Source organism: Macrobrachium nipponense, chromosome 30 (genome assembly GCF_015104395.2).
Source record: "Macrobrachium nipponense isolate FS-2020 chromosome 30, ASM1510439v2, whole genome shotgun sequence".
Taxonomy (NCBI): Eukaryota; Metazoa; Arthropoda; class Malacostraca; order Decapoda; family Palaemonidae; genus Macrobrachium; species Macrobrachium nipponense.
In genome coordinates, this window is record NC_087218.1 from 48,788,687 (window position 1) to 48,803,686 (window position 15,000).

Genomic DNA, 15,000 nt, shown 5'->3' on the forward strand with positions numbered 1-15,000 from the left:
TATATATATACATATAATATATAGATAGAGAGAGAGAGAGAGAGAGAGAGAGAGAGAGAGAGATATTTCTTGGTCCTTTTTCAATTTTTGTGTTCAGATAGTTTGAGAGAGTAAAAGAGAGGTAAATATAGGGTATGATATTATATATATATATATATATATATATATATATATATATATATATATATATATGTGTGTGTGTGTGTGTGTGTGTGTGTGTGTGTGTGTGTGAGAGCGAGAAAGAGAGAGAGAGAGAGAGAGAGAGAGAGAGAGAGAGAGAGAGAGAGAGAGAGAGAGAGAGAGAATTTCCCAGCAAAAATTCTCAGGCTTCGCTTCCAGCCGTTTAAGAATGCTATAAACAGTAACCCAGCTAGTGGCAACAAAGAATAACACGCGAGCAACTCTAGTTTTTTTTCGAGTTTCTTTCATGAAAGTTCGTTCTCTCTGCAGCCTGCTTTACTTTAGGAAAGTATGTGCCTAGGAAAAGAGAGAGACAGAATGACAGATAAGGTAGACAGTTAATTCGTTCCCTAAGTAGAGATTGAAACAGCAAGACGGAGAGGGACTGGTACGCGTTTCTTACTTGAAGTTGATTCGGAATTGTTCGAACGTTTACAAGTTTGTTTCGGGAGGTATGAACCATTAAAGTCCAACGGATGGATAGGTTTCTGATGTAGAAGTCGTGAAGATTTTAGGAAGAGGAAATGATAAGATGCGTATCTGTGATCTAAATTGTAATTAGCGTAATTACAGATTGCTTGCTTCATTGCGTTTTCAGTGAAGTGTTTGCTCTAAGAGACATCACATTGTCTCAGTACAAAAAAAAAAAAAAAAAAAATACACTTCACGTGTCAGACTTGAAGTATACTCAGTTCATACAATTCAAAAGGTCTTGATATGATATGATTGGTATACTCTTGAGAAAACCCACATACACCACTTCAAACTTTACATCGTTTAAAGATGGAAAGCCAGAAGCCTACTAAATAAATTCTTTTCAGCTAAATGTCCACTCTGATGCCTACAAAAGTGCATAATATGAGTTTGACTCCATTTTCTTCAAAAGTTTAATAGCTTGAGGTCCAGGTGAAAGCTTTCAAATTTCATTTAATATTGGAAGCTTTTAAAGTACACTGGAGCTCTAATTTAAATACTACTTCGGTGATTTAAGCACTAAAGTTTCGAGTAAAGCCTTTCAGACCTCAACGAATTTTTAAATCTTGGGCGGTATTTGTGAGTGGTCTTTTAATTCCTCTCCAATTTTGTAAAGGAAAAACTGTAAATTGAACCATCCAATGTTAAGTCTGACAATATTTAGGAGTAATCCTTTTAGTTCTTCTTTAATTGTGTGAAGAAAAAACTCTAAACTCAACCTTCCAGACTTGAAGTCAATTTTAAAGCTTTAACATAACACGGGAGGCCTTATTTACATTCCTTCATTCAAAGGTCGCCAAGATTCCACAGGAGATGAGAGAAATCTCATTTGGTATCACCTGATCCCTCGCAATCAGGAGAAGGAATCTACCTTCAGATTATCGTACGACATATAAAAACCTGAGGAAACGTTCTAGGCGAGAATTAAGATAAGGACGAGGTTGCATCCATGCTCATGTGGATTATGTATGCGTGGACATGCATGCATTCACGTGGTTTGTATGTATCTTTTACCTACTTGGGTGCAGAAACACCAAGTCGATGTGTGTTGGCGATGTCTCCATTTTAGAAGTGGTAGGTGTGATAATATAATTTGATGTTTCATGTATAAATAAATATGCAAGCTCATTATATGGAGAGAGAGAGAGAGAGAGAGAGAGAGAGGAATGGAAATCTGTTGAAAGAAGAAACATAATTATTTATAAAAAAAAAAATCATTCACGACATACACACTCATGCAATATATTTGTATTTGTAAAATTCACAGTGAACTCTTACCTTCCCGATTTCCTCACATTTTTCGGATACACTGGTCATATATACATTATTATTATTATTATTATTATTATTATTATTAGATTATATTATTATTATTATTATTATTATTATTATTATTATTATTATTATTGTAGTTGACGAAACCTATTCACATGGAACAAGCACACAAGGGGCACTGACTTGAAATTCAAGTTTCCAAAGCATGTTGGTTTCAACACCGCAGACCCCACACTGGAGCTAGCTGTAACTGATCATGATACACACACACACACTCATATATATATATATATATATATATATATATATATATATATATATATATATATATATATATATATATATATATATATATCCTACAAAACTACGTAACATTTAAAATACTGTTCATCTCAATGAAAAAAAAAAAACCACGATAATGAAGTCAGGTCAATAAATTTCGCAAACAGGCGTGTCATTTGTCATCCCGAATTGGCAGTGGCTTTTTTTTCGGGGTTGGGGGTTGGTTTGACCAGGGGGGGGCCCCTTCAAGGGAGGAGTCAGAGAAGCGAAAAAGACGACTTGCTTTTAGAGAAAGCAGTTTAGGTCCAGCGGAAGGAGCTATCAGGCAGCCCTAAAGAGAAAAAAAGCGTGGATATCTTGGGAGATGAAATTATGTATAGTAAACCGAAGGAGGAAAGGGTTAATTAATTAGTTAATTATTAATTAATAATAAGAATATCAATAATAATATTAATGATAATAATGATAATAATAATGATATCAGCACTTGCAGTAGTAGTATTTTGGTTTTGTCATACAGCGGCCAATGAAATGAAGCATGAAATTCACTACACTGTATAATAATAATAATAATAATAATAATTAATAATAATAATAATAATAATAATAATAATAATAATAATAATAATTGTGATTTTGTGTTATGAAAAGCCACAATTATATAGTCAATTTTATTTCTATGTGAAGGACAAAAGCAAATGAATAAAGAATCCATTTATAAGTATAATCGTAAACGTGGATATGATTGTTAGGAGATTCACAATCTCGTGAAAAACAGTTAGGAATGGTCTATGGAAGAGCCTAAAAAGATTTTAAAAAGATGTTTCTTGTTGAGTTAAAGATACATTTATTTCAGGATAGGATATTTATGATTTATTTATTAGAATGAAAATGTGAAAAATAAATAATGTGCTTGTTAGACAGTAAAAAAAAATTATCTTTAATAAAATATAACTTATTTGTTTTTATTTTCATTTGTGAAACAAAGCGCTATTTGACCATAGATTTTAGACGTGCCTCGAGCAAGCTGGAGGTCGGATCACGCGTTGTTGCTATTGCTTAAGCAGCCAAAGTAATCATAAGTGTTATTTATTAAGGTAATAAATATTACAGTGTTTAGAAGGACGACAAGTATTGAGGATTTTCTTTTATAATACGATTATGTATTAAATATATTAAGGAAACTGAATAAACGAAGGAGAAATCGATAATAATGGAAATCATGAGTACAAGAAGAAAGAATGCGCTAAGAGAGAGAGAGAGAGAGAGAGAGAGAGAGAGAAGAAGAGAGAGAGGGGGGGGGAAGGAAACGAAAGAAAAAAATAAGATACTGGCCAGAAACTGAATAAACGTTGGAGGAAGCAAGGAGTGGCAAAAGTGGGAAATAACGGAGTAAACGAAGGAGAGAGAAGACACATTGAGAAGCAAAATTAGATGAAATGCTGAGCGATAAGAAAAAAAGCAATAAAAAATAAGAAAGACGCGCAACGAAGAAGAGATGGAAAGATCATAGGAAAAAGAAGGCGTCAACTGCAAGAAACTAGATAAAAGTAGAAGGAAATACAAAGAGAATTAAATAAAAGAGAATGAAGGAAGACACAAAGGGGAAAACACCGAGTCTTATAGAAGACGAAGAATTAAAACGCGAAGAGAAAAACGCGCGAGAAATCGAATAAAAGTACCACCAAGGAAGACGACAGGAGAAAAAGAAAATTGCGGATAAAAGAAGAAGATGCAAAGAGAAAAACTTTTGAGGCACCGAATGAAAATAGAAAAAATAAGATGCATAGAGGAAAACGTACAAGAAATTGAATAAAATTAGCACGATAGAAGACGCAAGGAGAAATAAAAACCTACAAGAAACCAAATAAAAGTAGAAGGAAAACGCAAACAGAAGAGCAAAAACTACGATAAACGGGAAATAAAGCATGAGAAAGAAGACCGATAAAAAAACTGCAAAACTCGAATAAAAGTAGGAGAAGAATGGAGACTCATGGAAGAAGAAGAAGAAAAGGAAGAGTGAGGACGAAATGGACCCAGATCTGGTCGCCAGATGGACCGGTTTGCCTATTAGATAATGGACGTGTTTAAAACCCGAACCCTTGTTTGGCATTAAAAAAAAACACACACACAGGAAAAAAAAAAAGTTCCAAAGTAAAAGCCACAACGAAAGTCGCCTCCAGAGAGTGTTCTCGTTGAGATCTTTACTGAACGCCCGGTGGCGGTAGTAGTAGTAGTAGTAGTAGTAGTAGTAGTAGTAGTAGTAATAGACAAGATTTGCCTCAGAAACGACTCATTCCTCAGGGGTCGAATTCGTAATTACCGATGCCGGGAATATCGGCGGGTCCTATTGTTTATTATCGGTAGCGAATATTGCTGGTTTCTTATTTATCTCCCTTTTTTTTTTTTTTTTTTTTTTTTTCTTTTTTTTTTTTGCACACCTTTGCGGTTAGGTTTTGTTGCCTTCTCTTTTTATTCGTTCGTCTGATTTCGATTTCTGTCTGATACTGATTTCTGAGTCTGTGTTTCTGATTTCTTCGTGGGGTTTAATATTAAAATGGTAGTTTTTTTGGGGGGTTACCGGTCGCGAATAATGCCGTTTTTTTGTAACTTTTTTCTCACGTTTAATTTGGAAGTGATTTTGATATCTCCTATCGTTTTACATGACTTTTTCATACTTTTATTTATAAGTTAGATTCATTTTCACACTTTTTTGTTATTTAGAAGTGAAATTGATTTTCTCACTTCTTTTGTTCGTATAATAGTGAGTGTTTTTGCTCACCTCATTTTACAACAATGATGAGTTTTTGTTTTCTTTATTGCCGATGATGAATCGTGTTGAATTATGTTAATTTTCTTTTCCGTTAGGTTTTAGTGCCTTTGCTTTGGTATGATGATCATCTTTTCATCTTTTATAAACGAGTTTTACCAACTCAACGTGGAAATATTATCAATCTTGCTGTAATTTTTTAGCCATGAGAAGTAACTCTGCAACTGATTCGTAGTTGTGTATCAACAATACATTATGCTGATTTACAATTCCTCGTTTTATGAATAGTATAATTCTCCCACTTAATCGAATTAATGTTGGCTTTAGTTCTCTGTAAAAGAGACCTATTGATATGACTATTTACCTGTCCGTCCTCACCTTGTCTGTCCGGCCTCAGATCTTAAAAAAAACTCCTGAGGCTAGAGGGCTGCAAATTGGCATGTCGATTGTCCACCCTCCAATTATCAAACATACCAAATTGCAGCCCTATAGCCTCAGTAGTTTTTATTTTATTTAAGGTTAAGGGTAGCCGTGATCGTGCGTGTGGCACCCCACTACAGTTGCCAACATCGCAGGCTGAAAGCTTCATGGGCCACTACTGAGAATTTCATGGGCTGTTGCTGAAAGTTTCATTAGATGCTGTACAGAAAACTCAATTATTTACTTGTTTCTCTTTTGTATAGATATTTATTATAGATATTTTTTTGTCTGTTTTAAATTTTAGGGATAGTTATCATTACGCTTTGCTTAATTTTTTCATTTGCTACCTTTTTCTAATGCTGTTTACAATTTTTTTTTACGTCATTCGTTTTCGTCTTTGTTTTCATATCTTTCCATTTCGTTGTTGCGTTTAATATTCTCATTTCTTACCGTTTCACTCGTTCCGTCTCGAAAGATATATAATAACCGAGATTAGAATCTAATCTCGGTATTTATTAAAAGGTAGCAATGAATCGTGCGTCCAAGACAACTGGCAACACCCCCCCCCCTCTCTCTCTCTCTCTCTCTCTCTCTCTCTCTCTCTCTACACAATACACCTCCCCCTCCATTACCTAAGGCAACTAAATCAGACACATGAGCTTATAAAAAATAACATTTATTTAAGAACAAAGCATTAGCTAAATAAACCCAGGTTCTTAACAAAAAGATTAAATGAATGATTGAACTCAAATAACCCCACTCCATATTTCTACTCCAATAATCCAACCTTATCTTAGTCATGAAACTGGAAAAGTCACAACAGTCTCTATAGTAACACCATGACACATTATTTAAGTCAGTTCCCCTTTCTCCAGATCAATTCCCCTTTTTCCAGAACCGCCTGTTAGAAGACAGGAGAACACCTCGATAAGCACAAGATTAAAATCAAAGATAATATGAAATAGAACATCTTTGAAATAGATATTCAAATACAATCCAGCCACATCTTTTGGCCAAAATAAAATATGCTTACCAATTCATCACAGTATTCACAACACTACTCTTGAAAGATACTTTGCAGAAGCCATCTTGGCTCTGCTGCCTCTCTTGCACAGATCCCCCATCTTGGTTACCTTACATCTCCTTATGTACGGAAAAAGCTCGCACGCACGTACGAACTCACACGCAATGTCCACACCCCAGGTAACTGCCAAGAACTAGATTCATAAGTCACCTCTGTGACCCGCCCGTAGCAACAGGACAAGCACAGATCTGCACATACAGCAACTTTGATATCACACCACCCCAAAAAGACACATCAGCTTTCCCAAAGCTCGTCACCTCGAGCACTGTCTCTATTTTAAGTTAAATGATGACTCCACATTCTAAGAAAGTCATAGCACATCACATTACAATGGCATTTCAAACATATTATTAATTATAGCCCTCATTTATGTAACACATACATTTTCACCCAACGATTTTTGCCTGATACAGTTTTCCCCTTTTTTTTATTTCAATGCTATTTTTTCTTATCTGTTTTTATTTCTCCTGATACATTATCCCCCATATTTAATTTCAGTGTTATTTTTTCTTATCTGTTTTTTTCTCTTGATAAATTTTTTTCCCAATTTAATTTCAATGCTATTTTTTCCCACCTGATTTTTTTCTCTTGATAAATATCTTCCCCAACTTCATCTCTTACCTGATTCTTTGTTCTCGTGATCACCATATTCCCCAAATTCATTTCAATGCTGTTTTTTCTTATATGATTTCTTTCTCTTGATAAATGTTTTCCCTAATTTTATTTCTTATCTTATTTTTTCTCTTGATAAATATTTTCCCTAATTTTATTTCAATGCTATTTCTTCTTACATGATTTTGTTTCTCTTGATAAATCTTTTCCCCAATTGCATTTCAATGCTAATTTTTCTTATTTTTTCTTTTGATAAATCTGTCCTCCATTTCAATGCTATTTTTTCTTACCTGAATTTTTCTCTCTCTTTAAATACCCGTCCTTTCCTCTCTTCCGGCCCCCCTCCCTCCCCGACGTACACCCATCGTGGTTAAAACGACTCATTTCCACTTTCTTTTTGGGGAGTCGGCGGTCAGGGGCGAGGAAAGAGGCTCATCCCAAACGTATTGACGGAGCCGATGGTGTATACTTAAACTTCATTAACTCCATCAACTCATCGTCGAAAGTGGATTTTTACCTGTGCTGTTTAGCAGTTAGATTTTTTTTCATTGCCAGCATCGAACAGCTAAATAGAAAGACAATAAATATCTTTTTGTTGCCTATGTTTTGGTTTTTGTTGAAGCACATTTCTCCTTCGACGAATTTTGTTTAGACGTTTAGTTTCATTAAGGTACTCTTATATTTGTTTATGAATATATTTATTTTATTTCTGTATTTATCTATTTACTTATAAAAGTATACGGTATATATTTGTATATATATAGATAAATGTTTATTTATCTATTTTTGTTTAAATATATTGTATATATATATATATACTATATATATATATATATATATATATATATATATATTTTATATATATATTTTTCATTTGTTTAGTTGTTTATTTTTGGTGTTGAAGGATGTCAGTGTCTAACTCACTAGGTTTTCTCCATATGCACTCAGACTTTTAAATCATTTTAATCTTTTCATTCATGTTTTATTCATAATAATATCGAGTCAATCTGCGCATCACATCACCTGCTACTTTGCAAGCATGACATTTCATTATCATACATTACTAGACTAAGTAAATGGTCATGTTATGGGTTCAATAACTTATATATATATATATATATATATATATATATATATATATATATATATATAATATATATATATATATATATATATATACTTTTCCCGTACTCAAGTTTGTCAATCTCTTATGAAACCATTGTTTACTGATATAATATATTTCTCAATGACACAAATATCTCACTGCGAAACTAAGGAGGCTAAAACATTTAGAAACAAAATTATTTTGTTTGGTTTCAAAATCGAACCACAATAAGATTGGGAAAGTACAGATAGACAACTATGAGGCTTTGGCAATGCAGGAGCAGATTTATATTCTTATTTTTATTTTTTGTGTCTTAAGGTTCCAAAACCGAACCTTTTTTTTTTTCTGTTCGATAATCAGTGGCCGACATCGTCTACTCATGTCCCCCAGGCTATGAAATATAAGTAGCCTACAATAATGATTTTATAATGCTGGAGTCATTATGTGGCCGTGCCATCTACCTACATATGCAGGGTATAAGATAGTGCAGCGTAGCGCGATGATCCGGGTAGACGAAAAAAAAAAAGTAAAAAAATGAAGGGACCGAGACTGGTCCATTTCCCAGATCGTGGTGCTATAACTATCTCATCAAGGTAATTCCAGAAGGCGGCTGGGCAGGTGAGCTGCAGGAAATAAAGGGGTCCTTTGGGCCTAAGGGTGAGAACACCGAGAAATCGGGTGATGGGTGAGCAGAAGAAGAAGAAGAAGAAGAAAAAATAAAAGAAGGTGAAGAAGAAGGAATTATGTGTAGGATGATACAGAGGAAGGGGAGAAGAAATGTGGTGATGATAATAATAATAATAATAATAATAATAATAATAATAATAATAATAATAATAAAAGAAGAAGTTGAAGAAGAAGAAGAAATAAAAGAATGGGAAGAAGAAGGAATTATGTGTAGGATGATACATAGGAAGGGGAGAAGAAATGTGGTAATAATAATAATAATAATAATAATAATAATAATAATAATAATAATAATAATAATAATAATAATAATAATAATAATAAAAGAAGAAGAAGAAGTAAAAGAAGATCAAGAAGCAGGGATTATGTGTAGGATGATACAGAAGAAGGGGAGAAGGAATGGGATGATAATAATGATGATAATAATAAAAAGAAGAAGAAGAAGAAGAAGAAGAAGAATAAGAAGAAGAAGAAGAACTAGTTGTAGGATGATAAACAGGGAGAAGGGGGAAAAGAAGAAATCAATCGTAGGACAGCAAGGAGGGAAAGAATAAGAAATAGATGGAGGATGGAAGAGGAAGAGGGGGAGGCGAAGAAAGATCCAGAAGAAGAGAAGGAGGATGAAGTGTAAGATAATAAAAAGAAAGGTCAGGACGAGAACGAATCGTACGAAGATGAAATGAAGTTGGGCTTCGAAGGGAAAGAGAAGAAGAGATAAAAAAATAAGTGGAATGAGGAAGAGAATGATGAGACAGAAGATGAAGAATAGGAGGATGAAGACTGAACTGGAAAAGAAGTAAAAGTGAGGGAAAGATGATAGAGCGCAGACAATACAAAGTGACAGGCAGAAATGGAAAATATAATTGAAGTGAAAATTTAAAAAAAAAAAAAAAAAAAAAAAACCTAAGAAGCAGTTGACTGAAGGAAAACGTAATAAAGAAACGATAAGCATAGCAAGAAAAATAACCTGGAACAGAGGAGGAGGGGGAGGAGGGGGAGGAGGAGAACAGAATTAAAGGAGAGAAAGCATCAGAAATAAAAGGATCTTTTAAATAATTTTACGATAATCACAGAAGATACGAAAGGTCGCGTCTTCTTTTTTTCTTTTTTTCTTGCCGAAGTCTTATAAAGTGGTCGATCAGGACCTTAAACCCCCGTCCCCCTTAGATCCCTCCATCTGCAATACCATCGGGGGTAGGGGGGTGGGGTTTACCTCTAGCTCTTAAATGCTGCTTCTGGCGTGTCAAACCTCACTGTCCAACCTCATACTTGGCCCTTCCTCCTTGGGGATTCCGCTTGGGGGCGTAAAGAGAGAGAGAGGAGAGAAGGGGGTAGGGGAGGGGGGTTAAGGAAGCCTTCCTGATAGGGTGGTCGACTTCTGAAGGAAGACTTTCTTCAATCTTTTCAATTTCTTCTTCTTTGTCAACGTCCTTGTGGAAATGGGCTTTTGTTTTTTATATGTTTACTTTCTTTTTACTCATTTTTGTCTTAACCTTTTTTTTTCTTCTTTTTTTATTGATGAAAGAATGTCGATTCTCCGTAATAATGAGAATCGAACCGCTTTTCGAAATCTCCCCTTGTATGCATATCTTTAATTTTTTAATATGTTGTGATGAATTATAATCCTTTTTTTTATATACATGCCCCTTTTAGGAATCGAGACTGTGAAGGAATCTTTGATGTGAAATGGTTTTCCCCTAAATAAAAACGTTCATTACTTTTGTAGAGGCCAGTAAATTAAGTTTGAATAACCATTTAAAAACATCAAGCGAACTCAGTTGCTGTGCTCAGGGTAAGCGGTATTTGATAGAGTGATATCCTCTTGTCTCTTATTGGCTCTGGGGCATCTTTAGGCTCACATTCCTGTTCGTATGTGTCTGTTGTACTTCCAGCACTCTCACTTTGTATTGTCTGTTTTTCCGGCATGACTCTCTCTCTCTCTCTCTTCTCTCTCTCTCTCTCTCTCTCTCTCTCTCTCTCTCTCTCTCTCTTTTAATTTCCTTTCACTCACGCACTCATCTTCTTTTATGTGTTTCTGTAGTTTATCTATTGTATGTTTGTATTTATTTTTCCATTACTGTTTTTAGTGTTCGTCTCTCTCTCTCTCTCTCTCTCTTTCGCTCTACATACGTACATATAATATGCCTGTAATATATATACATACATATATATTGACACATATGCCTCCTTTTATGTATTATATATATATATAGTAATATAATATTTATATTAGAGGCAAGAATCATTAATACGATGAAAGACAAACACTAATGGAAAAATAAACAACCCAGGTAACAAGGAATGAAACGAAAGAACATACATAATAGGAAAAGACTAGAGTCCATGAGTGAAAGGGAAGTTAATAAAAGGAGAAAAAGAGAGAGAGAGAGAGAGAGAGTCATGCCATATAAACGGGCAATGCGAAGTGAGCGCTGTCAGTGAAACAGACAGACAGACAGACAGACGAGCAGACGCACCTAAAACAGACAAGAGAACAATAACAAAGGAATAGAGAGAGAGAGAGAGAGAGAGAGAGAGAGAGAGAGGAATAATGATGAGGTTAAGGTGTGAGGCCGGGCGCGTGTTTGTCATAGACAATAGCTCTTCGTCATTTAGTGGACGAGTTTTTTTTTTTTTTTTTTTTTTGCCCTGGGTATGTAGTGTCATACGACGATTTATGGCCGTAATTCTGCCTTCTCACTTTCTTACACTATGAGAGTTTGTTTGTGTGTATGTGCTATTCTGTTTGTACTATGTGTGTGCACGCACGTATCTTCTTACCGTTTGTATGTTAATGTGTACACTTGTGTGGTTGTATTTAATAACGATAAGAATACCGTGCGTACATCTCTACATTTTATACACAATACGTACGAGTCATATAATACAATACTTTAAATTTTTACAGAAGATAATCATTGACAAATGTCAATTTGATGAATCTTTGTATAAAACAAGAACTTCGTGTTAAGGGACCACAGTCATTTTGAAAATCGTATATAATAAACGGAAAAGGCCGAATATATATTATGGAACAAATCAGGACAACTATCTTCGTGGATTTTATTATGGAATTTTCCCGTCATTCAGGAACTACCTCCACTGACCTAAGGTGCATGATATTTGGTTGCTGAGGGTTTTAGATTTCTGTAAAAGAAAACTACTGTGATCACTATATTTGTCTGTCCATCCGCACTTTTTCTGTTCGCCCTCAGATCTTAAAAAACTACCGAGGTTACAGGGCTGCAAATTGGTATGTTGATCATCCACCCTCCCATCATCGAACATAGCAAATTGCAGCCCTCTAGCCTTGGTAGTTTTGTTATTCTTTTATTTTTAATTTATTAAAGGTGAACGTTAACCATGATCGTGCGTCTTGCACCGCTATAGGTGCCAACAACGCAGGTCACCAACGGAGTTCTGTGTATAAATCCACTTTTGTGGAGATGTCACATTTATTCACGTAATTACATGTGTATGCGTGTTTTAGAATCGCCAATAGCAAAGGTGTTTCCATGTATCGCCCAAACAAAGAATTGAGAAGCAGTTTATTATTATATTGTCCTCTCTCTCTCTCTCTCTCTCTCTCCTCTCTCTCTCTCTCTCTCTGTGTGCTTTAGCGTGGGTGTGGATGCCTGTACACACGTTAGCAGAGCCGCTCTCCAATCGCTTTGTTATTATTCCCCCAGAGAGTTCTCCTTTTTCAGCCAGATACAAATCAAGCCTCTTTGCTGCCCACATCTCGCGCCGGGATACGAACCTCTTCTCACATTCTCTTCATTTGCATCGGCTTTTGTTCTCCTAAACGTTGACCTGAGACGAACAAATTACCCCTTTTTGTTCGACAGGGCGAATCCTTTGTCTGAATCACCGTCCTTTTCGAAACTTACAGTTCTCCTGATTAAATTACACTTTGGGAGTCACTCGGCCATGGAGAGAAGAATGAGCTCGGGCGTTGTGTTCATGTTCCTCCTCTTCTTCTTCTTCCTCCTCCTCCTCCTCCTCCTCCTCTTCCTCCTCCTCCTCCTCCTCCTCTTCCTCCTCCTCGCGTTCTTCGAACTCGATCTCTGACAAAGGTCGATCCCGAAAAGCTTCGGACGATACGAACTGCGCTCGAGAGCTGTTTCGGTCGAGTTTCGGACCGAGCACGAAAGAAGACAGGTGTGTAAGCGAAAGGCGCGCGGAGTCCTGTACGATACTTTAGTGGTACTCTCTCTCTCTCTCTCTCTCTCTCTCCTTTGGTGTACACCACCACCTTCGCCTAAACACGGCCAAAGAATGTTTGGAATGTAAAGACTTTCGCGCTCCATCGGGTGACGTAAGGGGGCAACCCTCGTCGGCGGGTTGCAAGTTATGTTTTTCCTGCCCATTTTTTGCTGCAACTTTTGCTCTTTAGTTACAATAACATGTTACCCACTCTTTTTTTTCTCTCATCATATTGCTTGCTTTGGCTGCACTCTCCATGTAGGCAACCTGTTTTCTGCTTTTTATATAATCTTTGTATCTTTTTTTTCTTATTTATTAGTGCCATGCGTATGGCTATCAATTTCTACATAGAGTCAAGCGTAGCTGTGCTTGTCATCATGGGATCTTTACGAGTAGTGAAAGCAGTGTTTCGGTTTATTCCCGGGTAGCAAGCTACAGGTACGGCCTTTGAAGATGACACAGCGCATTCTTTCTTTTTGAGTATCGGTGTTTGCACACACTCTGGGCACAATTTGAATACTTAATGCCCATTTACATACGAACCTGTACGTAAACACGCGCATATTTAACGCAGATTATATGCAGATATCAGCAGTTCATAATCACGAGGCAACGGATTCTTTTATCCATGTCATTATGACTTGTTCCGAGGTATTTTACGTTACCTTTTTGTTCTGATCGAGTAATGAAAATTATGTGAGGTCAGTTTTAAATATTTACTGAAGTCCTTTATTCTTCACACTGTTGGACAGTTGGAACTTCAGAAGTTCAAGCAAAAATGCATTGCATTACCACCTCAATGCTATTCTTCTTGTATTCCAATACATTATTATCTAGTTATCTATTTATTAATTTATTTTTAAATAGGGGGATCTCCTCTTTCTGTATTTCACTTTACTTTCTCTTACGTCTTCCTAATGAACACCATATTCTTTGGAAGCTTGAATTTCAAGTCAGTGGCCCCTTTTGTGGGTTTGTGCCACATAAATAGGTCCCATCTATTGAATGATGATTATAATAAACACTGTAAGACCCCGTATTTCTCATCTCTTGTATATAGTTTATTAATCAGTTCAGTTTTAATAGTGAAATATCTCATGTGAATGTCAGTAATCTTAGAATACTGTCATTTCTTTACTTGGCGTTGCAAATGTACACCATAATATTATTTGATTTCTCAAGCAACTTGGTGTCATAGTTGGTATGATATTTGAGGAACCTGGCATTACAAGTAGGTACAACATCGCCTGATTTATCAAGTAACCTGGCATTACAATTAGACATAACATCGCCTGATTTCTCAAGTGACCTGACAATACAAGTATAACATCACCTGATTTCTCAAGTAAACATTGCATTACAAGTAGGTGTAACATCACCTGATTTGTCAAGTAACCTGGCATTACCAGTAGGTATAGCAACGTCTGATTTCTCAAGTAACCTGGCAATACAAGTGTAACATCGCCTGATTTCTCGAGTGACCTGGCAATGCAACTAATAAATCAACCTTGAAAATTTTCTCCAAGTGACCTGGCATTTACAAGTAAGGCGTAAACGACGGCTGGAATTTCCTGCAGTTAACCGGGCAATTACCAGTAGGCGTAACAACGGCTGATTTTTCGAGTGACCTGGCAATGCAACTATAAAATTACCTGAATTTCTCTAGTGACCTGGGCATTCTACCAAGTAAAGGGCGTAACATCGGGCTGATTTCTCAAGTAACCGGGCATTACCAGTAGGCGTAACAACGGCTGATTTTTCGAGTGACCTGGCAATGCAACTATAAAATTACCTGATTTCTCTAGTGACCTGGCATTACAAGTAGGCGTAACATCGCCTGATTTCTCAAGTAACCGGGCATTACCAGTAGGCGTAACAACGGCTGATTTTTCGAGTGACCTGGCA

General features: G+C 36.0%; 1 protein-coding gene across 1 annotated transcript in view; it reads right to left on the minus strand.

The window, feature by feature from the left end:
- The window catches only part of LOC135202500 (mucin-2-like), a 79,334-nt gene that overhangs the window by 58,098 nt on the left and 6,236 nt on the right, over positions 1 to 15,000 (minus strand). The gene's annotated exons all lie outside the window — the stretch shown is intronic.